At 39.2% G+C, this 23,215-nt stretch overlaps 1 long non-coding RNA gene and 1 pseudogene across 1 annotated transcript in view; both read left to right on the forward strand.

Annotated features, from left to right (window-relative positions):
* Positions 1–11,852, forward strand: part of LOC132342135 (uncharacterized) — a 67,903-nt gene extending 56,051 nt beyond the window's left edge. Inside the window, exon 3 of the long non-coding RNA XR_009492158.1 lies at positions 11,800–11,852. This is a non-coding gene — a long non-coding RNA (uncharacterized lncRNA). The remainder of the gene's footprint in view (positions 1–11,799) is intronic.
* Positions 11,853–11,855: 3 nt separating this feature from the next.
* Positions 11,856–22,145, forward strand: LOC112443188 (frizzled-3-like; annotated as a pseudogene).
* The last annotated feature ends 1,070 nt before the right edge of the window (positions 22,146–23,215 follow it).

The following is a 23,215-nucleotide window of genomic DNA, read 5'->3' on the forward strand; positions in this document are numbered from 1 at the left end:
GTGGGGTGAGTGCTTAGTCATGTACAACTCTTTGAGACCCCATGGACTATATCTATAGCCCACCAGGCTCCTCTGTCCATGCATGGAATTTTCCAGGCAAGAATATTGGAGTGGGTTGCCATTTCCTTCTCCAGAGGATCTTTCCGACCCCAAGATCAAACCCACGTCTCTTGCATCTCCTGCATTAGCAGGCAGGTTCTTTACCAGTTAAGCCACCAGGGAAGCCGTTAAATTGGGTAAGGGCTCTATGAATATATTTAGTCAACAGTCATCCATTCAGCAAATATTAGTACAGACATTTCTCCAAAGAAGACATACAGAGGGCTAACAAACACATGAAAAGATGCTCCACATCACTCATTATCAGAGAAATGCAAATCAAAACCACTATGAGGTACCATTTCACACCAGTCAGAATGGCTGTGATCCAAAAGTCTACAAATAATAAATGCTGGAGAGGGTGTGGAGAAAAGGGAACCCTCTTACACTGTTGGTGGGAATGCAAACTAGTACAGCCACTATGGAGAACAGTGTGGAGATTCCTTAAAAAGCTGGAAATAGAACTGCCTTATGATCCAGCAATCCCACTGCTGGGTATACACACTGAGGAAACCAGAAGGGAAAGAGACACGTGTACCCCAATGTTCATCGCAGCACTGTTTATAATAGCCAGGACATGGAAGCAACCTAGATGTCCATCAGCAGATGAATGGATAAGAAAGCTGTGGTACATATACACAATGGAGTATTACTCAGCCATTAAAAAGAAAACATTTGAATCAGTTCTAATGAGGTGGATGAAGCTGGAACCTATTATACAGAGTGAAGTAAGCCAGAAGGAAAAACACCTATACAGTGTACTAATGCATATATATGGAATTTAGAAAGATGGTAACAATAACCCTGTGTACGAGACAGCAAAAGAGACACTGATGTATAGAACAGTCTTACGGACTCTATGGGAGAGGGAGAGGGTGGGAAGATTTGGGAGAATGGCATTGAAACATGTAAAATATCATGTATGAAATGAGATGCCAGTCCAGGTTTGATGCACGATACTGGATGCTTGGGGCTGGTGCACTGGGACAACCCAGAGGGATGGTATGGGGAGGGAGGAGGGAGGAGGGTTCAGGATGGGGAACACATGTATACCTGTGGCGGATTCATTTTGATATTTGGCAAAACTAATACAATTATGTAAAGTTTAAAATTAAAAAAAAATATTAATTGGATGTCTTCCATGTGCTCGACCAGAGAAGGCAATGGCAACCCACTCCAGTACTCTTGCCTGGAAAATCCCATGGACGGAGGAGCCTGGTAGGCTGCAGTCCATGGGGTCACTAAGAGTCGGACACGACTGAGTGACTTCACTTTCACTTTTCACTTTCATGCATTGGAGAAGGAAATGGCAACCCACTCCAGTGTTCTTGCCTGGAGAATCCCAGGGACGGGGGAGCCTGGTGGGCTGTCACCTCTGGGGTCGCACAGAGTCGGACATGACTGAATCGACTTACCAGGTAAATAGACATCATGTGGCAATGAATGTCAATAAGAAAGAATAGTTAGGTGATAGTGATATAGTATGGAGACATTAGGGAAGTCCTTTTTAATAAGGAGACACTGTGACAGGGAAATGAATGAAATGTGAGAACAAATGATACAGATATCTAGGGAAGATCAGTCCAGGCAGAAGAAGCAGAGCAGCAAGTGCAGAGGCTCTGAAGTGGAAGCGTGCTGGTTATATTCACAAAACAACAGGGACACCACAGAGGCTAGAGCCATGTGAGTAAGGGAGAAAGGAAGGAAATACAATCAGAAAGCACTGGGGTTGGGGGTGTGTTTAGAGCTCCTTTATGGAATTTGGATTTGATTCTGAGTGAGTGAGATTTTGAGCAGAAGAGACATGGTCATGAGCACAGGGGTAGCATGTCTTTAAAGGATCACTCTTGTTCTTGTGTACAAATGGAGATGAACTGGAAGCCACTCCAGAAATCCAAGGATGAGGTACTAATAGCTCAAACTGGGTGGACGCTGTGGAGGTCAGATTCTAGATACGTTGTGAAGTCGAATGACAAGAAGTGCTGATAGGTTGTGAGGTGGATATGACAGAAGCAGTTTCAAGGAGGATCCCAAGGGTTTCGGCCTGAGCAACTAGAAGAATGGGATTACCATTTGTGAAAATGGAGAAACTAAGGAGTGGAAATCAAGAGTTTGGTTTTAGAAGGATTAAAAAGTAAGGAGTGTGTATATGGTGAATTGGCAGTTGGATGTACAGATATATCCATTGATATGTTTATATCAGTGTTTATGCAAACACATGCACACACATATTTCTGAAAGTGCTTACCTCTTGTGCTTACAGTTCATGTACTTTTCATGCCCCAGCAGTACTAAACACACCCTGTTCGAACCTCTGTGCATTTGCTTACATTTTTTGTTAGAATACTGATTGTTGTACTGCCAGTACTGGCAAATACTGATTAAAAAATCCTGTGTTGAGGGACTGACATGAAGTCTTTCATAATTTTGATTGCTTCATACATCATGCTGCTGTATCTTGTATTGTGTTTATAAGTTTGTGCCTTCTTTTGGACTCAAGGATAGAGTGTTTTTTAGGTGTTTTTCTCTTAAAGCCCTGCCTTACTGCAGAGTTCTAATAAATGCCTCTGTGCAGTTTTTCTGTCATTTGGCTTTATAATCCAAGCCTTGTGAAGAAAATGGTTTGTATTAATCAGCTTCAGTATAAGCTTATACATGTATTTGGCAAATTTAATATCAGTGACAGTTGTCTTGGAAACTATTTGACCCATGTAACTACTGAATATTTAGTTGATGGGAGTCTGAAGGCTTAGAAACTGATGCTGCCAAGAAAACTGAAAATGCAGGAAGTTCATGAGAACAGTACTTCTGATCATGTGAGAATGTCTGCAGCACGTCCCTGTTTTTTCTGTACTGTTCGTGTGATGCTTTCTCAAGTCTGGAAAATTGTCAAAATTCAGATTTCTTGGGCTCTAACACAGGCATAATAAAATAGCATTTGAGGTGGTGAAGAATGTCTCATCCTCTCCTACCCTCTCCCTGTGTCCATAAGTTTCTTCTCTATGTCTGTTTCTCCATTGTTGCCCTATAAATAAATCTTCAGTACTATTTTTCTAGATTACACATAATATGCATTAGAATATAATATTTAGCTTTCTCTTTCTGACTCACTTCACTATGTATAATAATAGGTTCTAGGTTCATCCACCTCATCAGAACTGACTCAAATGCCTTCCTTTTGATGGCTGAGTAATATTTCATTGTGTAAATGTACCACAATTTCTTTATCCATTTATCTGTCAATGGACATCTAGGTTGCGTCCATATTCTACATATTGTAAATAGTGCTGCAGTGAACAGTGGGATACATGGGTCTTTTTCAACTTTGGTTTCCTCAGGGTATATGCCTAGGAGTGTGATTGCTGGGTCATATAGTGGTTTTATTCCTAGTTTTTTAAGGAATCTCCATACCATCTTCCATAGTGGCTGTATCAGTTTACATTCCCATCAACAGTGCAAGAGCATTCCCTTTCCTCCACACCCTCTCTAGCATTTATTGATTGTAGATTTTTTGATGATGGCCATTCTGACCGCTGTGAGGTGATATCTCATTGTAGTTTTGATTTGCATTTCTCTAGGAGGAGAAGGGGACGGCAGAGGATGAGATGGCTGAATGGCATCACTGACTCGATGGACTTGAGTCTGAGTGAACTCCAGGAGTTGGTGATGGACAGGGAGGCCTGGCGTGCTGCGATTCATGGGGTTGCAAAGAGTCGGACATGACTGAGCGACTGAACTGAACTGAACTGAATAATGAGCAGTGTTGAGCATCTTTTCATGTGTTTGTTAGCCATCTGTATGTCTTCTTTGGAGAAATGTCTCTTTAGGTCTTTTTCCTACTTTTTGGTTGGGTTGTTTGTTTTTCTGGCATTGAGTTATATGAGCTGCTTGTATATTTTGGAAATTAATCCTTTGTCAGTTGTTTCATTTGCTATTATTTTCTCCCATTCTGAGGGCTGTCTTTTCACCTTGCTTATCGTTTCCTTTGCTGTGCAAAAGCTTTCAAGTTTAATCAGGTCCCACTTGTTTACTTTTGTTTTTATTTCCATTACTCTAGGAGGTGGGTCATAGAGGATCTTGCTTTGATTTATGTCATCGAGTGTTCTGCCTGTGTTTTCCTCTTAAGAGTTCTGTAGTTTCTGGTCTTACATTTAGGTCTTTAATCCATTTTGAGTTTATCTTTGTGTAGGTGTTAGGAAGTGTTCTAATTTCGTTGTTTTACATGTAGCTGTCCAGTTTTCCCAGCACCATTTATTGAAGAGCCTGTCTTTGCCCCATTGTAAATTCTTGCCTCCTTTGTCAAAAATAAGGTAGCCATAGGTGCATGGGTTTATTTCTGGGCTTTCTATCTTTTTCCATTGGTCTATATTTCTATTTTTGTGCCAGTACCATACTATCTTGATGACTGTAGCTTTGTAATATAATCTGAAGTCAGGAAGGTTGATTCCTCCAACTCCATTCTTTCTCAAGACTGGCTATTTGGGATCTTTTCTGTTTCCATATGGATTGTGAAATTTTTTATTCTAGTTCTGTGAAAAAATGCCATTGGTAATTTGATAGGGATCGCGGTGAATCTGTAGATTGCGTTTGGTAGTATAGTCATTTCACAATATTGATTTTTTCTACCCAGAAACATGGAATGTCTCTCCATCTGTTTGTGTCGTCTTTGATTTCTTTCATCAGTGTCTTATACTTTTCTGTGTACAGTTCTTTTGTCTCCTTAGGTGAGTTTATTCCTAGATATTTAATTTTTTTGTTACAATGGTGAATGGGATTGATTCCTTAATTTCTCTTTATGATTTTTCATTGTTAGTATATGGAAATGCAAGTGATTTCTGTTTTTGATTTTGTATCCTGCAACTTTGCTAAATTCACTGATTAGCTCTAGTCATTTCTGATACTGTCTTTAGGTATGTAAAATATCATGTCATCTGCAAACAGTGAGAGTTTACTTCTTCTTTTCTGATCTGAATTCCTTTTATTTCTTTTTCTTCTCTGATTACTATAGCTAGGACTTCCAGAACTATGTTGAATAATAGTGGTGGAAGTGGACACCCTTTTCTTGTTCCTGATCTTAGGGGGAATGCTTTCCGTTTTTCACCGTTGAGAATAATGTTTGCTGTAGACTTATCATATATGCTCTTTACTATGTTGAGGAAGGTTCGTTCTGTGCCCATTTTTGAAGAGTTTTAATCATAAATGGGTGCTAAATTTTGTCAAAGTCTTTCTCTGCATCCATTGAGATGATATGATCTTTTTTTCAATGTGTTAATATGGTGTATCACATTGATTGATTTGCATATATTGAAGAATCCTTGCATTCCTGTTATAAACCCAACTTGATCATGGTGTATGAGCTTTTTGATGTGTTGCTGAATTCTGTTAGCTAAAGTTTTGTTGAGGATCTTTGCATCTCTGTTCATCAGTGATATTGGCCTGGAGTTTTTTTTATGTTGTCTTTGTCTGGTTTTAGTATCAGGTTGATGGTGGCCTTGTAGTATGAGTTTGGAAGTGTTCCTTCCTCTGCAATTTTTAAAACAGTTTTAGAAGGATAGGTATTAGATGTTCTCTAAATATTTGATAGAATTCTCCTTTGAAGCCATCTGGTCCTGGGCTTTTGTTTTTTGGGAGATTTTTGATTACAGCTTCAATTTCAGTGCTTGCAGTTGGGTTGTTCATAATTTCTATTTCTTCCTAGTTCAGTCTTGGAAGATAGAAGTTTTCTAAAAATCTGTCAATTTCTTCCAGGTTATCCATTTTATTACCATAGTTGTTCATAATAGTCTCATAATCCTTTGTATTTCTGCATTGTCTGAGGTAACCTCTCCTTTTCATTTCTAATTTTGTTGATTTGATTCTTCTCTCTCTTTTTCTTGATGAATCTGGCTAAAGGTTTGTCAATTTTATCTTCTCAAAGAGCCAGCTTTTAGTTTTATTAATCTTTATTATTGTTTCTTTTCATTTCTTTTTCATTTATTTCTGCTTGTATCTTTGTGATTTCTTTCTTTCTACTAATTTCGGGGCTTTTCTTTTTTCTTCAGTTGTTTTAGGTGTAAAGTTAGGTTGTCTATTCCATGTTTTTCTTGTTTCTTGAGGTAGGATTGTATTGTCATAAACTTCCCTCTTAGAGCTGTTTTTGCTGCATCCCATAGGTTTTGAGTTGTCATGTTTTCATTGTCATTCGTTTCTAGGAATTTTTTTTGTTTCCCTTTTATCTTCTTCAGTAACCTGTTGGTGGTTTAGAAACATGTTGTTTAATCTCCATATGTTTGTGTTTCTTACAGTTTTTTTTCTTGTAATTGATATCTAGTCTCACAGCATTGTGGTCGGAGAAGATGCTTGATACGATTTCAATTTTCTTAAATTTACTGAGGTTTGATTTGTGACCTAAAATGTGGTCTAGCCTGGAGAATGTTCCATGTGCCCTTGGGAGGAAGGTGTAGTCTTCTGCATTTGGATGGAATGTCCTGAAGATATCAGTGAGATCCATCTCATCTAATGTGTCATTTAAGACTTGTGTTTCCTTATTTATTTTCTGTTTTGATGATCTGTCCATTGGTGTGAGTGGGGTGTTAAAGTCTCTTACTATTATTGTGTTCCTGTCAATTTCTCCTTTTATGTCTGTTAGTGTTTGTCTTATGTATCGAGGTGTTCCTATGTTGGGTGCATAGATATTTATAATTGTTATGTCTTCCTTTTGGACTGATCCCTTGATCATTATGTAGTGTCCTTTCTTATCTCTTGTACTTTTCTTTATTTTAAGGTCTGCTTTGTCTGATATGAGGATTGCTACTCCAGCTTTCTTTTACTTCCCACTTGCATGCAATATATTTTTCCATCCTCTCACTTTCAGTCTATATGTGTCTTTAGGTCTAAAGTGGGTTTCTTGTAGACAGCATATATATGGGTCTTGCTTTTGTATCCATTCAGCCAGTCTGTGTCTTTTGGGTGGAGCATTTAATCCATTTACATTTAAAGTAATTATTGCTATATATGTTCCTATTGCCATTTCTTAATTGTTTGGGGTTGATTTTTTGGATCTTTTTCTTCTGTTATATTTCTTGACTGTATAAGTTTCTTTTAACATTTGTTGTAAAGCTGGTTTGGTGGTACTGAATTCTCTTAACTTTTGCCTGTCTGAAAAGCTTTTTATTTTTCCATCAATTTTGAATGAGATCCTTGCCAGGTACAGTAATCTTGGTTGTAGATTTTTCCTTTTAGTACTTGAAATATATCCTGCCATTCCCTTCTGGCCTGCAGAGTTTCTGCTGAAAGATAGCTGTTGAGTGTATGGGGTTTCCCTTTTATGTTACTTGTTGCTTCTCCCTTGCTGCTTTGAATATTCTTTCTTTGTGTTTAGTCTTTGTTACTTTGATTAGTGTGTGTCTTGGCGTGTTTCTCCTTGAGTTTATCCTGTATGGGACTCTGTGAGCCTCTTGGACTTGATTGACTATTTCCTTTTCCACGTTGGGGAAGTTTTCAACTATAATCTCTCAAAATTTTTCTCATACCCTTTCTTTTTCTCTCATTCTTCTGGGGCCCCTATAATTTGAATGTTGGTGCATTTGCTGTTGTCCCAGAGGTCTCTGAGACTATGCTCAGTTCTTTTCATTCTTTTAATTCTTCTAGGTCTTTGTTAATTGATTCTTGCATTTTCTCCATTTTGTTTTCAAGGTTTTTGATCGTCTTTACTCTCCTTATTCTGAATTGTTTTTCAGGTAGTTTGTCTGTTTCCTCTTCATTTATTTCGAATTCTGTGTTTCCAGTTTGCTTCTTCATTTGTGTAGTATTTCTCTGCCTTTTCATAATTTTTTCTTAACTTGTTGTGTTTGAAGTCTCCGTTTCCCAGGCTTCAAGCAAAGTTGAATTCTTTCCTTAAAGAAGGTTGAATTCTTTCTTTTGGTTTCTGCCCTCCTAAGGCTGGTCCAGTGGTTGTGTAAGCTTTGTGTGGAGTGAGATTTGTGCTGAGTGTTTGTTTGTTTGTTTGCGTTTCCTCTCATGGGTAAGGCTGAGTGAGGTGGTAATCCTGTCTGCTGATGATTGAGTTTGTATTTTTGTTTTGTTTGTTGTTTAGATGAGGCGTCCTGCACAGGGTGCTACTGGTGGTTGGGTGGTGCTGGGTCTTGTGTTCAAGTGGTTTCCTTTTGTGAGTTCTCACTGTTGGATACTCCCTACAGTTAGTTCTCTGGTAGTCTAGGGTCTTGGAGTCAGTGTCCCTACTCCAAAGGTCTGGGACTTGATCTCTGGTCAGAAACAAAGATTCCACAAGTGGTTTGTTATGGCATTAAGTGAGATTAAAACAAATATCCAAAAATGAGAAACCAAAGATGAACCCCAGACAAATGGCAATTACAAAATCAGGCAAATAATAGTTAAAATAATGGAATATACACATATACATATACACCCATGAGCAAAGTCAAAACAGTCCAACAAAAATAAAGCACAGTAGATTAATCCGGCAGACAAAGGAAATAAAAAATTATATTTACCAGTTAAGAACAAAACTAACTAAAGCACAAACTGGAAAACAAAACTAAAGCAATGTGCCAAGTGGGGAATAGAGCAATGAAAACAAAACTAACAAATATGTTGAGAGGAAAGGAAGGAAAGAAAAGAAAGAATGGACATGCAAATTTAAATAGAGATAGATGAAGATTTATGCACATTAAAGATTAATTGCAAGAGGAAAAAAAACAGTAGGAAAAGCAAAGAAAGGGATAAATATACAAAAAATACAATAGGTTTTTAAAAAATTAAAATTATAAAGAGGAGAAAAGAAAAAAAATGGAAGAAGAAAGAAAAAAGGAAAACTCTACAGAACTGCAAAAGCCCAATGTAGAGGCAGAGGTTTATAACAACATTAAAAAGTGTGACTGAATATACACATACACATATACACCCATGCTGCTAAGTCACTTCAGTCGTGTCCGACTCTGTGCGACCCCATAGACAGGAGCCCACCAGGCTCCTCCGCCCATGGGATTTTCCAGGCAAGAGTACTGGAGTGGGGTGCCATTGCCTTCTCCATATACACCCATAGGCAAAATCAAAAAAGTCCAACAAAAATAAAGTACAATAGATTGACCCAGTGAACAAAAGAAACCCAAAATTATATCTACCAGAACAAAACTAGCCAAAGCACAAACTGGAAAACAAAACTAAAGCAAAGTGCCACCTGGGGAATAAAGCATTGAAACTAAAACTAACAACCATGTTGAGAGGAAAGGAGAGAAAGAAACAAAGAATAGACATGCAAAGTTAGATAAAGAAGATTTTTATGTGTTAAAGATTAACTGCAAGGGGAAAAGAACCATAGGAAAAGCAAACAAAGGAATAAATATAGAAAAAATAAAAATAGGTTTAAAAAATTTAAAAGAGAGAAAAGAAAAAAAAGAGGAAAACTCCACAGAATTGCAGAAGCCCAATGTAGAGGCAGAGGTTTATAACAGTAAAAAAAATGTGACTAGAAAAAATAAAGCTCAAAAGCTTAATTGGATTTCATAGTGCCAGTAAAATTGACAGCTACAACAGAGCGGGGGGAAAAAAGAAAAAAGAATCTACAGAACAAGTCAAAAAATAAGAATAATAAATGTTTTTCTTGAGTCATTGCTGTCAGCATCCTTGCCCTCGCTGGGAGTCATAGTCCACTTTACCGCCCTCGGATGCCCTCCAACACTGCTGGTCTCTGGACCTGCTGTGGGGCAGCTCAGATTCTAATCTGGTCCTACTCCTGTGTGTTCTTGCCTCCAGTGTCCACAGCTGTCAGAACTAGTGAGTGTTCTTTTGTGGGAGCTCTCAGTGACCTTTTATTTATTCCATAGAGACAGAGTCTTCCTAGTTGATCGTGTGGATTTAATCTGCAGCTTATGCAGCTGGTGGTAAGGCTTTGGGTCTTCTTCCTTAGCCACACTGCCCCTGGGGTTTAATTGCGGTTTCATTTCCACATATACATGTGGGGCATCCACTGGGGTTTGCTCCCGGGGCTGCCCTGGAGGGCTTGGGGTTTGCCCCTGTGAGGGCCAGGTGTGGAGGTGGTGCAGCTGCTTGGGGCGCAGGGGTTCTGGCAGCACCAGGTACTCATGGGAGTTGGCTGCTAGGGCAGCAGGAAGTACAGTGCTCTAGAAGGGTATGGCAACCAGTATTGACCAGTACGCTCCAGTATTCTTGCCTGGAGAACCCCCTCCTCCCTGACAGAGATGCCTGGCAGCCCACAGTTTACAGGGCAGCAAAGAGCTGCACATGACTGAAGCAACCCTGTGGGTGTAGACGTAAGACTTTTTTTTGCCTATTGGCAGCTCTGCCCCAGTGCGAGTTGAGCATGAAGTGGCGCAGCTGCTTGGCTTGCAGGACCCTGGCAGTGCCAAGTATGCAAGGACACGGACTGCCTTCCGCTGCAGAAGTTATGTCCCTGTCAGAGTCTTTTTTCCAGCCTCTTGTAAGCTGGCGATCAAAAGGCCAATCTGTAGCTTCCGCCTGTTCAGGCACTTAGAGGCTTACCTTGCTTGGGGTCCTTCTCTCTTGTTCGGTGTGTCAGGCACATAGAGGGCCCTCCTGGCTGAGATCCTACTGTATAGGTTGGCGCCTCTGGCACTTAAAATGGCACCCTGGGTGGGGTCTACTCTGTAGCGTTCGATGGGCCAGCCTCTCTATTGTGGCATGTGGGGAGAGAGAGGCTATGGTGGTGGCTCCCGTGACTCAGCAGTATCGCCTTGCTTCTGTGGCTGCCTGGCTTTTCCTCCCTCACATCCCCGCAATCCATCTCTCTGCAGTCAATAGCAACCCTCACTCTCGGATTGCCCCACAATCCCTAAACTCCAGCTCCCAGCTGCTGCGCCTTCCAGGGGACCTGTGCCCCTGTCTGGGGTATGTATGGCTGCGGCAAGGACTGTCTAATTCTCATTCATTTAGGCTGCCACAGATCAGCTGTTTCACTCTCAGCCTTAAATGATTCTCCTCTGACTCAAACAATTGCCCCATGCGGGGATTGGACCCCTGCCTCAGTTCCCCCACCCGCCGAGGGCAGGTCCAGTCCTTCTAACACTCCTGTTTTTCCCGTAGTTCCTTCGTCCTACCGAGTTTTGCGTGGTTCTATATATTCTTTTCCACTGGTCAGGTACTCTTGTCTGCCGTTAGCTGCTGTTCTGCATGCACTTCTGTCTCTAAAGGTGTATTCCTGATGTATCCTTGGAGAGAGATGTACCCCATGTCCACCGACTCCTCTGCCATCTTGTTCTAGGGAAGATTTTTACCTCTTATTTTAAAGAAAGTTCTATTTGAGTCTAGGGTAAATTGAGGACTATCTTGTAATTAAACGTTAAAAAAAAACTTTTAGCTACTATTCTACTGGAGCTTTTTATTTATGTATGTTTTATATATACTTATTTATAGTTTGAAATCTTACTGTAAACTCTGTGTCCTAAATAAATAGTATTAATTACTCTATTAATGGCTGTGCCTGTTTTAATAAAGAGTAATATCTTTGAAGCCAAAACAAAATTAAGTATACATTTTTTGTTTTTTTTGCCAAACTGTGCAATATCTCATTGTATGACCCACAAGCAGGATATTTGCATTATTTCTTCGACATATCATAATGTTCTCCAAGGACATAAGCATAAATAAGCCACAACTGCTAAATGTAAAAATCCAAATCATTAGGTTCCCAATAAGTAAATGATTCTTGTCTTGTGTTTTTAGGTTTCCAGATTGTGGTGAGCTGTATCCTCGGCTGGTGGACCTGAATTTAGCTGCGATCCTTCTGAAGGAGCCTCAGTGGCAGTGCAGAGGGACTATGGCTTTTGGTGTCCCCGAGAGTTGAAAATTGATCCTGATCTTGGCTGTTACTTTTTGCAAGTGCGTGATTGTTCACCTCCTTGTCCAAATATGTACTTTAGGAGAGAAGAGCTTTCATTTGCTCTGTATTTCATAGGATTGATTTCAGTCATTTGCCCTCTCTGCCACGTTGTTTACTTTTTTAACTTTTTTGATTGATGTGATAAGATTCTGTTATCCTGAAAGACCCATTATAATTTATGCCACTGCTACATGATGCAGTCATTAATTTTCTTTATTGGGTTTTTTGCTTGAGGACCGAGTCGCCTGCAGTGCGTCCAGCTCTGCACAGTATCAGGCTTCCACAGTGACCCAAGGATCTCATAAAGCCTGTATCATGCTCCTTATGATACTCTATTTTTTTTTTTTACAGCATTTGATGGGTGATCTTACCATCACGTGGTTCTTGGCAGCTGTGCCAAAGTGGGGTAGTGAAGCTATTGAGAAGAAATTCTTGCTGTTTCATGCCAGTGCATGGGGCATCCCTGGAACGCTGACCATCATCCTTTTAGCGATGAATAAAATTGAAGGTGGACACTATCAGTGGCATGTGATTTGTTGGCCTCTACGATGTTGATGCCTTGAGTTATTTTTTTCTTGCACCCTCTGCCTGTATGTGGTAGTTGGGGTTTCACTCCTTTTAGCCGGCATTATATTTAGAATGCGAGTTGAGATTCCGAGAACCAGGATAAACTGGTGAAGTTTATGATCCAGATTGGTGTTTTCAGCACTCTGTATCTCGTACCAGCTCATGGTTGTAATTGGATGCTACTTTTATGAGTAAGCTTACCACGGCATCTGGGAAGCAACGTGGATACAAGAACGCTGCAGAGAATATCGCATTCCATGTCCATATCAGGTAAGGGAAACCTTGTTCTAAATTTCAAAATATTTAACAGTGAAAAAGAGCTAATCTTAGCTGTTTTTTATTTTTTAACTCTTCATGAAAAACCTGAACATTAAAATTTTGAAGTGAAGTTAATGAACAAATTTATTGTAGTAAGAATGTCACACACACGTTTCTGTTAACATCTTCCTTTTAAAAGATGACTTTCGTGAGTCCAAGCCATGAGCTTAAAAGCACTTTACTTCTGTTATCACAAAATAGTTGCTTGTGGATTACTTAGAAGTCTGCAGGTTTGAGGGGAAGATGTTGATTAAAAGACAGTGTCTGTGGAAATTTTACTGATACTTAGAACGGGAGTTTTAACAGTTTTGAAAAAAATTAGAATGCATTTGTACAAACAGTTTCATCTTTTAGTTGGTGTTAGTTTTTCTTTTTTGCATACTGAATATTTTGTGATTTACCTTTTAATTTAAAGAGATCAGATAATCATAGGAATTTTAGATCTAGAGAGGGACTTTAGAGATGGTTTATTCAAGTTCCCTCTGTAATTTAGAGTTCTTAAACATCTATCTCATTTGAGGCTTAGAAAATGTTAAGTGACTTGCTCACTTCATTAAAGTACTTATGCATTATAGATAACGTCTGTTTACTTGTCTCTTTCCCCTAATACTGAACTCTTTAAATGCAAGAACATCTTTTTCATATTTTTTCAAAGCATGTTCTATAGGTTAGTAGATGATGGCATTGAGAATGGGAATGTGTAGATTGAGAAGAAAAGACATTTTAAGAAACGTTCCAATTTTACTGGAAACAAGGAGTGTGTAATTAGCACATAGTCAATTCTCGTAAATACTTGATGACTGAAAATGCCACTTCCTTTTTTATTTTTGTGGTATAAATAATTCTACACAAAATTACATTTAATTATTATAAGTTATATATAATATTATAAATATTAGCTTACTGGCTTTTTAAAAAACCAACCTATAATTGAGAGACCAGAAAAAATGAATAATTGAAATTTTATTACATTTCTTGATAGAATTGCTTATTAAAAAACTCTTAATATGAGTTTTCAGTCCTGAAGTTGAGTTTTCAGTCCTGAAGCTATGTAATCAAATTTTGCCTCTAATGAGAAAGAGATGATTGAATTACATCATGTGCTTCACCATGTAAGGTTTCTACGATTGCCAAATTATATATTATCTTAGACTATAAAAAAAAAATAATGTTTGGCTCTGAAATAATGATCTGAAAAATACCAGACCTCAAACATGTAAATTAGTAAATTAGAGTAGTTGGGATGCCACTATTTTCAAAACATTCCTAAAATCTTTAGCATCTTTAGAACCAGTTTGAGCTATATAAAAACCTGTGCATGTATTCATTTCTTTAAAGTTATAGAGTTCTATAAGTGTTTTTATTTCCAACTTACAAGAAATAATGTTGGATTTCCAACATCTTAAAAAGAATAGAAAATGGTATAATAACTAACGTAGTTATTAAGGTATAAAGTCTGGGTCAGGAATCCTGGCTTCATATCTCACTCTAATTATTTACTAGTTTTTTATAGCTTTAGATCAACTTCACCTCTTCCACTTCAATTCCTCATCTGTAGAATGAGTAATAGAATCTCATAGTAATAAAAGAGTAATCATGTTAGATAGAAATAGTAGTAGAATCTGTCTCCTAGGACTGTTTTTAGGCATCTACATGCAGTTAGAAGAGTGCCTTCTGTATAATAAGTGCTCGAATGTTCTGTTACTCTGTTTTTCATTTTTTGTTGCTGCTGTTAACTGTTATTTTACACACAGACATACATACATAAACTTTTTTTAAAACCATTCAGTACCAAACTTTAGCAAATGCCATGTTTAAGTTATTGAGAATATACACGACAGTATGTGTACACTAACTTGTTCATTTTAACTGCAGTAGAGAGATTTAATGGACAAATATACTTTAATTCATTTACTCATTATTTTTGCTGATGGACATAGAGTTCCAAGTGTTTACTGTGTGTATACCTACCTTCCTTGTACATGACCAAGAATGTTCATGGGGTGTATACCCAAAAGTGTAGTCATGGGCATTTAACATATAGGCATCTTCAAACTCAAGTGGTTTATTTTAATTTACACTGTCAGTATAGAGTTGGAATTCCCCATTTCTCCCCATCTTGGTGTTCTCAGGCTTTTAAGTTTTTGTCAACCTTTGAAACAATATCTCAAGCCTGTCTTGATGTTTACTTTTATTTCCCTTGTGCCTCGGTGTTTTCATATGTTTACTGGCTGTTTGGAGTTTCTCTTGGTGTGATTTGCCTGGTTTGTTGCCTTTGTCTTCCGCTCTGTCAGGTTATTTGCCTTTTTGTTGTTATTCTTGTTTTAATTCTTCGTCAGTTACTTGCATTGCAGACATCCTGCTCTCTAGCTTATCTTTTCACTTTGTGTTTTCGTTGCCTTTTGTGTTTTAAGAAATGCCTCCCTACCTCTAAAAATCATAAAAATGGTCTGCCGTTTTTTCCAGCAGTTTTTTAAATTTGATTTTTAAATTCATGGCTCTAATCTCTCGAAACTCATTTTTTATCTATGTTATGAGTAACAATTTTAGTTTTTCATATGAATGGTGCTTTTTGCACCATTTATCAAATAGACCATCCTGAATAGTAATGCATTGCTGTAATATACAAGTTCCATTTTTAGGCTGTCTTATTTACTGCTCTGTTTGAACAACCTTGTTTCAATCCCACATTTCCTCTACCTTATGCTTCTTCAAAATTATTTAACTGTTTCTGGCACTCTTCTGTTTGAATTTTAGAATAATTTCTTCATGAGAAACAGTTTGTATTTTGTTTGAAATTGTTTTAGGTTTTAAATGAATCCAGGGAAAATTTCTATCTTTGTGATACTGAGTTTTAGTATCTTTTTGTTTCTTTATGTATGTATTCATTAATTTGTTCCTAGGTACTTTACAGTGTTTGTTTCAATTGTGAATGAGATCTTTTCTCTGTTACAATTTTTCAGTTGGTTATTGCTGGTCTACAAGAATGCCACTGATTTTTATTATATTGACCTTATATTGAGCATTGCCCTCTGAAACTCTTCTGCTTAGCTCCTAATTGTGTGTAAATTCTCTTATGTATTCTTTGTAGAAATCCTGTTGCTGCAGGCAAGGCCAAGTTCATATCTCACATTCCAGTTCTTATGTTTTATTTAAGATTTTTGTGTCTATACTCATGAGAGATATAGACTGTGATATTAAATAGTTTTTCTTTTCTTGCCACGTATTTTTCCTTTTTGGTGTCAAGGATGTAATAACTTCATAAAGTGAGGTCTTTTCCTCGTGTTCTTTGAAACAGTTTTTACAATGAATAGGGACTGTCTCGGAGAAGGCAGTGGCACCCCACTCCAGTGCTCTTGCCTGGAAGGTCCCATGGATGGAGGAGCCTGGTGCCGGGAGCCGGTGAGGCATTCCACTCGTGACAAAGGTCATGAGGAAGGAGGCTCGGCATACGCAAAGGCGGGATCGAGCCTCGGGAGTCTCCCCAGATATTCTCGAGTATCTTCCCCCAAAAAACCAGAGTCTGCCTACTTTATTGCTTTGTGCTCTCACCTCTGACTTTACTGGGGGCTGTCCCCCACCACCATCTCGCTCTCTCTGTCAAAGAGTTAACTTACAGCTCCAATTAATAAAGTTCCTGGGCAATTAGGAGTGTTTAAATCCAAACCCCTCAGATGGCTCTCTAGCTCGCCTGACAAGTTTACCCGGACTCCTACAGCTATGCATACGATTGTTTACAGTCTCCCAGCCTTGAGAGGCACGGGAAGCTTAAGATATTCAAATAGCTTAGAGCCTCTCAGAGAATTAGAAACTGTCAGAATAAGACTAGTAAAGGATTTCATTGATGAGTCAATGCTTGTTTGCCAAGTTTTCACATCCCCTGAATTGTATCCTTGAATGTGTATTAATTAATAGTGGGTATGTAGAAAAAATAAGTAGTGGCCTTGGTGTTAGTAACTTAGACCCTTAAGGAATAAATTCTTTCCTTTGTTGTAAACCCATTACATATCCACCCTATAGGAATGCAATTTATCTTTGGAAGATTGGCGCCAAACCTTAAAATAATATCTCTTAGAGAAATAAGTCTTTGTTGATAAGTCCTTGTCAAGAGTCATAAAATGTTAGTATGCCTTCTGGCCAGAAGATGATGTATAATCACCTAAAACATTTGTATACGATAAATTGCAGGAAAGAAACCCTGGATTTTGATAAGAATCAAAGACTGCTGACTTTGCATCCCCTATTATCCTCTATGTGTAAATTAGGGTATATAAGCCCCTGTTGAAAATAAAGCTACGGGCCTTGCTCACCAGCGCTTGGTCTCCCCATGTCAATTCTTTTCACATTCTGGCTGAAGCTCCATCTGGAGCTCGGAACCCACCATGCTTACTAATTATGCCTGGGCTTCTAAGACCCACTCGAGAAGGTGTCTAGGGTGAGCACTTTCCGCTATTCAAGAGGGCGCCTTCGGCCTACGTAAGTGGTGCAGAACTTCTTGTCTTGAAGTTTTGTTGGTCTCCCGCGTAAACCAAGCTACTCAGGCCTCTTTTCTCCACTGAATTTTCCTAACTGAGCTATCCTCATTCTATTATTCTTTATATCTCTAATTAGCAATATAAATAGTCGCCTAGGCGTCTCTCCTTTGAATACCCTGGATCAGCTGGGGCTGGACCCCGGCAGCCTGGTAGGCTGCAGTCCATGGAGTCACTAAGAGTCGGTCACTGACTGAGCAACTTCACTTTCACTTTTCCCTTTCATGCATTGGAGAAGGAAATGGCAACCCACTCCCGTGTTCTGCCTGGAGAATCCCAGGGACGGGGGAGCCTGGTGTGCTGCCGTCTCTGGGGTCGCACAGAGTCAGACACAACTGAAGCAACTTAGCAGCAGCAGCAGCAGGGACTGTCTTGCTCTTTGAAAGAGTCAGTATTTCATCTTGTAAAAATCCTCTGTCATGGTATCTTTGAAGTAAAGAGAGAAGTTTCATCTTTCCAAACTGAAATTCTGCAGTTCTCCATTCCTCCCTGTCTCCTTGGCCTTTGGCAAACATTGTTCTACTTTATTTCTCTATGAATTTGACTGCTCTGGGTACCTCATATTAATGAAACTCAAACACTAGAATTTTAATATTAGTTTTCATTCAGGATTTTTACTTCAGAGGAATTTTATACAGACTTGTAAACTGAGCACTAGAGCTATTGAATTCCTATTGAAGTGATATTCCATACATAACTGAGTAAGATTTACTGTTACTGGAGCATGCCTAAAAGAATGCTTGTCAACTTTTTGATGATAATTTCTAATGAGAGGTTTTTAAAATGTATTAAGCAATGAGTTATCCTTGAGGTAGCCTCCTCAGGTGTCTTGGAAAATGTAATATTTGAATATATGTTTCACTTGAATATCAGTGCGGTTTCTTTTGTAGTCATTCCTCATATTAATGAAACTTTCAAACATTTTGAAAAATGTTTCAGGTAGTTGATCACATTGTTTCCAGATACCCAGTTGGGTTTAAAGTAAATTGCATGTATTTCAGTCCCTGATTTGAAGAAAAGTGGGCTTATGTAAAGTATTTTTAAAATATTTAAAATGAATGTCCTTGCTGAAAACAGGAATTCACTGCTTGGATTTTAAAATGCTTTACACCAACTATTTTTTGCCAAGAACACTTTTTAAAAAATGTGTGTTAAATAATTCTTTGAGAAAGTAATATTTAATGCCTGAAAAGAGTTGGTCTGTTGAAATATAGCTTGAGTTTTCAGAATAATGTTTATTTTACAGTTTTAAAATCAGTAAAGTTTATTCCTAGAATATGTTTCATCTTATGTATTTATTTAAATAACAGTAATTTTCCAGTACTTAGTTTTTTGTTTTTGTTTTTTTTTTCTTTTAAAGTATTTACTTCTGTTTATTTAGGGGCTTCTAAGTATTCATATTATTATGTACAGGCTGTAAAATGCTATCAAGGGGCACTTTTGGAGAAATAAAAATATACAAGTCATTTTGGCCTGTGCTAAACAGACTAAATAGCCTAAGGGATGAGTTCCGTTTCAGATCAGGTGGTGGTGGTGGAGGTGATCATTTGATACAGTCATGTTGGACTCTTTGTGACGCATGAACTGCCAGCACGCCAGTCTTCCCCTGTCCTTCACTATCAAAGAACCCTGTCTTTGTCTTTTTGGGCTACTGTTATAAATCCCGTAGACTAGCTGGTAAAGAAACAGAAAGTTGTTTCTTGTAGGCCTGGAGGCTGGGAGTCCCAAGATCACCAGCAGGTGCCACGTCTGGTGAGGCCTGTTTCCTGGTTTCCTAGACTGCCTGCTGCTTCTCCCTGTCCTCGCAGCACGGGAGCCCATTTCCTTCCTGGCCTGACCTCTCCCAGAGTGCCTGCCTCCTAGGATTCATCACCACGTGCGGGTGAAGTTTGAGGGCCCATAAACTGTCAGCCCATTTGCAGTCCCTAAGCATACCCTGCATTATTTCAGTCCTTTGAAATAATTTGTGCTTTCCTAATGGCCCAATATATATTCTTTTTGTTATATGTTCCTTGGGCTCTTGAAAATAATATGTATCAGTGGGATGCAATGTTCCATGTGTATCAGTTACATCAGGTTTGTCACTCATGTAATTCAGATTCCGGTAGCCACGTTGAATAAAAGCAGAAGTAGGTGAAATTACCTGTAATATATTTTATTTTAACACACAAATATATCATTTCAGTGTGTAATCAACATGATAAAACCTAATGAAATATTTCACGTTCTTTTTTTCATGCTAAGTCTTTAAAATCCAGTGTGTGTTTCAGGCTTGCAGCGCATCTCATTGTAGAGCCAGCCACATTTCAGGTACTTCATGGCTGCAGGTGACTACGTACCAGGGAGCCCAGTTCCACGAGAGATGTGTCTTTAACGTCTCCCACTGGGATTATGAACTCGGCTGTTACTCCTTTTCTATTTCCTGTCAGTTTTTATATATTGAATATTTTGAGGTTATGTTATTAGGTACATTCAAATTTAGAATCCTCATCTTCTTGCTAGACTGAACTTGTATCAGTATGAGATGCTCCTTTTTATCGCTAGTAATGCTTCTTTCTTTAGACACTATTTGACAGTGATATTGCCATGTCAGTTTTCTGTCCTTGTTGGCCTGGATATCTTTTACTTTCACCTGTCTAAAATACCTTCCATCTTAACATATACCTCTATGAATAGTATATAGTTTTCATTTTAATCAGTTGGACACTTTATCTTTTAATGACAGTATTTGGCTCTGTTTATAATGTTGATATTTCAGTGTGTAGACACCATGTTGCTGTGTGATTTCTGTTTGTCTACCTAGTCTGTGTTCTTTGCTCTTGCCTTTCTTTTAGAAGTATGAAGTGTTTCTCTAGTTTCTGTGCTCCTCTGTCAGGTTGTGGGTGCACATTCGCAGACACAGCGTGTGTTTTACATTCAAGTCTAACTTAGTACTTTTACTGCCTCCCCGACAAGACTGTTTCCACCTTGTCACTGTTATACTTTAAATTGTTTGATATATTTTTGGCGTTAACATCATTGTTTTGTAGAGTTAAGATTTATCCTCAAAGTTACCTCATTGTTGGTCTTGACTTGTTTTTTATATTTCCGTCAGAGACTACTTTTCTTTTTCCCAAAGCACTGCCTTAATATTTTTTTAGTTCATGTCTGTGGGTGATAAGTGTCTCATTTCCATTTGCCCTAAAAGTCTCTATTTTGCTTTCCCTTTGAGAGTGTTTGTGTTGGGTATAGAATTCCAGGTTGGTGGTTATTTGTTTTTCAGCATTTTACAGATGCCAGTCCATTATCTTCTGATTTCCTTGTTCTTGGAAAGTCAGCTCTCAGTATTGTGCCATTAAAGCCACACCTTTTTCCCTCTGAGCACTTGAACATTTTCTTCTTGCCTTAGGCACCCGCAGAGCTGCTGAAAACCAATGTGTGGTTTTCATTTTTGACTCAATGGTCTGATTCTTGAACCAACTCTTGGCACTGTCCCTGTCAGTCAGTTCAGTCGCTCCGTGTCTGACCCATGCCGTTGCAACCCCATGGACTGCAGCACGCCAGGCTTCCCTGTCCATCACCAACTCCCGGAGCTTGCTCAAGCTCATGTCCACTGAGTCGGTTGATGCCATCCAACCAGGCTCGTTCCTCTGTCGTCCCCTTCCCTCCTGCCTTCAGTCTTCCCCATCATCAGGTTCTTTACCAATGAGTCAGTTCTTCGCATCAGGTGGCCAAAGTATTGGAGCTTCAGCATCAGTCTTTCCAATGAATATTCAGGACTGATTTGCATTAGGATTGACTGATTGGATCTCCTAGTAAGTCCATGGGGCTCTCAAGAGTCTTCTCCAACTCCCCAGTTTAGAAGCATTGATTCTTTTGGTGTTCTTCCCTTCTTCATGGGCCAACTCTCACATCCATACATGACTACTGGAAAAACCATAGCTTTGACTAAATGAACCTTTGTTGGCAGAGTATGTCTCTGCTTTTTAATATGCTGTCTAGGTTTGTCATAGGTTTTCCTTCCAAGAAGCAAGCATCTTTTAATTTCACCATCTGCAGTAATTTTGGAGCCCAAGAAATAAAGTCTGTCACTGTTTCCACTGTTTTCCCATTTATTTGCCATGAAGTGATGGGGCCGGATGCCATGATCTTCATTTTTTGAATGTTGAGTTTTATGCCACTTTTTCACTCTCCCCTTTCACTTTCATTAAGAGGCTCTTTTAGTTTCAACCCCTGGAGGCATTTCTTATTCCCCTTTCTGTCTTTTTCTCCACCATGAGGGTCCCCATTTTATAGTTTTTAACAATGTAGTTTAACAAACAGGCTCCTTTAATATATTCTATACTTTTTCCCTCTTATATATATGTTTTTAACCAATCCATCCTTCAGTTCACTGATCCTCTCTTCAGCTGCATCCAATCTCATGTTAAGCCCACAGACTGAGTTCTTAAATTCAGTCACTGTTATTGTAAAGTTCTAGAGTCAGTTTTGATTCTCAGAAATTTTTCCTTTGTCAAGTATATTTTTGAACAGGTGACGTTTGCATCTGATACCTGTAGCATACCTCTGATACGCTGATATACATCTGATACCTCTGCATCTGGTTCAGTTCCTTTTTCTCTTGGTCCTGTTTGTTGTTACACCCTCTTTTTGCTTTTTAGGTTGCATGTTGGACACTATGTTTGGAAAACCCTAGAGGTTCTGAGTGATGCTGCCTTCTCCAGCGTTTCCTCAGACGCAGATCTCCAGTGGGGACAGAGCTATCTGTTCACTCAGGGCCTGAGGGACTTGAGGCTGGGGGTCCTTGTGAGCTCAGTCTCACCTTCTTCCCCGACCACCAGGGAGCTTTCCGGCGTCTCGCTCTGGAAGCCGGGGGTGCTTCCAGGGCCCCCCATTCTCGGCAGGTCCTGAAGCCCACCGTCTGTCTCCTGAGCACCACGAGGTGACTGATGCTCAGCGCTCAGCCGTTTGGCAGAGTGTTGGTACGTTTTCTGGACATCTGGACTGACTCATCAGGCCTCGCGCTCGATTTTTTGTCTCCACAGCCAAGGAACCCTCTAGAGCTGTGTTAGCCAGCCCCCTCTGCTTGACTTTTTCCTGCCTTTTCTTTCGCAGAGTTGGGCTTTGCTTCAGATGCCCCGAGGGAAGGAGCGGCCCTCTCAGTCTCCAGCTCCCTCACTGGGCTTCCCTTTTGTTTGAAATCTTGGATTGCAGCTAAAGCCTTTGACGTGTGGATCACAATAAACTGTGGAAAATTCTGAAAGAGATGGGAATACCAGACCACCTGATCTTGCCTCTTGAGAAATTTGTATGCAGGTCAGGAAGCAACAGTTAGAACTGGACATGGAACAACAGACTGGTTCCAAATAGGAAAAGGAGTTCGTCAAGGCTGTATATTGTCACCCTGTTTATTTAACTTATATGCAGAGTACGTCATGAGAAACACTGGACTGGAAGAAACACAAGCTGGAATCAAGATTGCCGGGAGAAATATCAATAACCTCAGATATGCAGATGACACCACCCTTATGGCAGAAAGTGAAGAGGAACTCAAAAGCCTCTTGATGAAAGTGAAAGTGGAGAGTGAAAAAGTTGGCTTAAAGCTGAACATTCAGAAAACGAAGATCATGGCATCCAGTCCCACCACTTCATGGGAAATAGATGGGGAAACAGTGGAAACAGTGTCAGACTTTATTTTTCTGGGCTCCAAAATCACTACAGATGGTGACTGCAGCCATGAAATTAAAAGACGCTTACTCCTTGGAAGGAAAGTTATGACCAACCTAGATAGCATATTGAAAAGCAGAGACATTACTTTGCCAACAAAGGTTCGTCTAGTCAAGGCTATGGTTTTTCCTGTGAT

Source organism: Bos taurus, chromosome 21 (genome assembly GCF_002263795.3).
Source record: "Bos taurus isolate L1 Dominette 01449 registration number 42190680 breed Hereford chromosome 21, ARS-UCD2.0, whole genome shotgun sequence".
NCBI lineage: Eukaryota > Metazoa > Chordata > Mammalia > Artiodactyla > Bovidae > Bos > Bos taurus.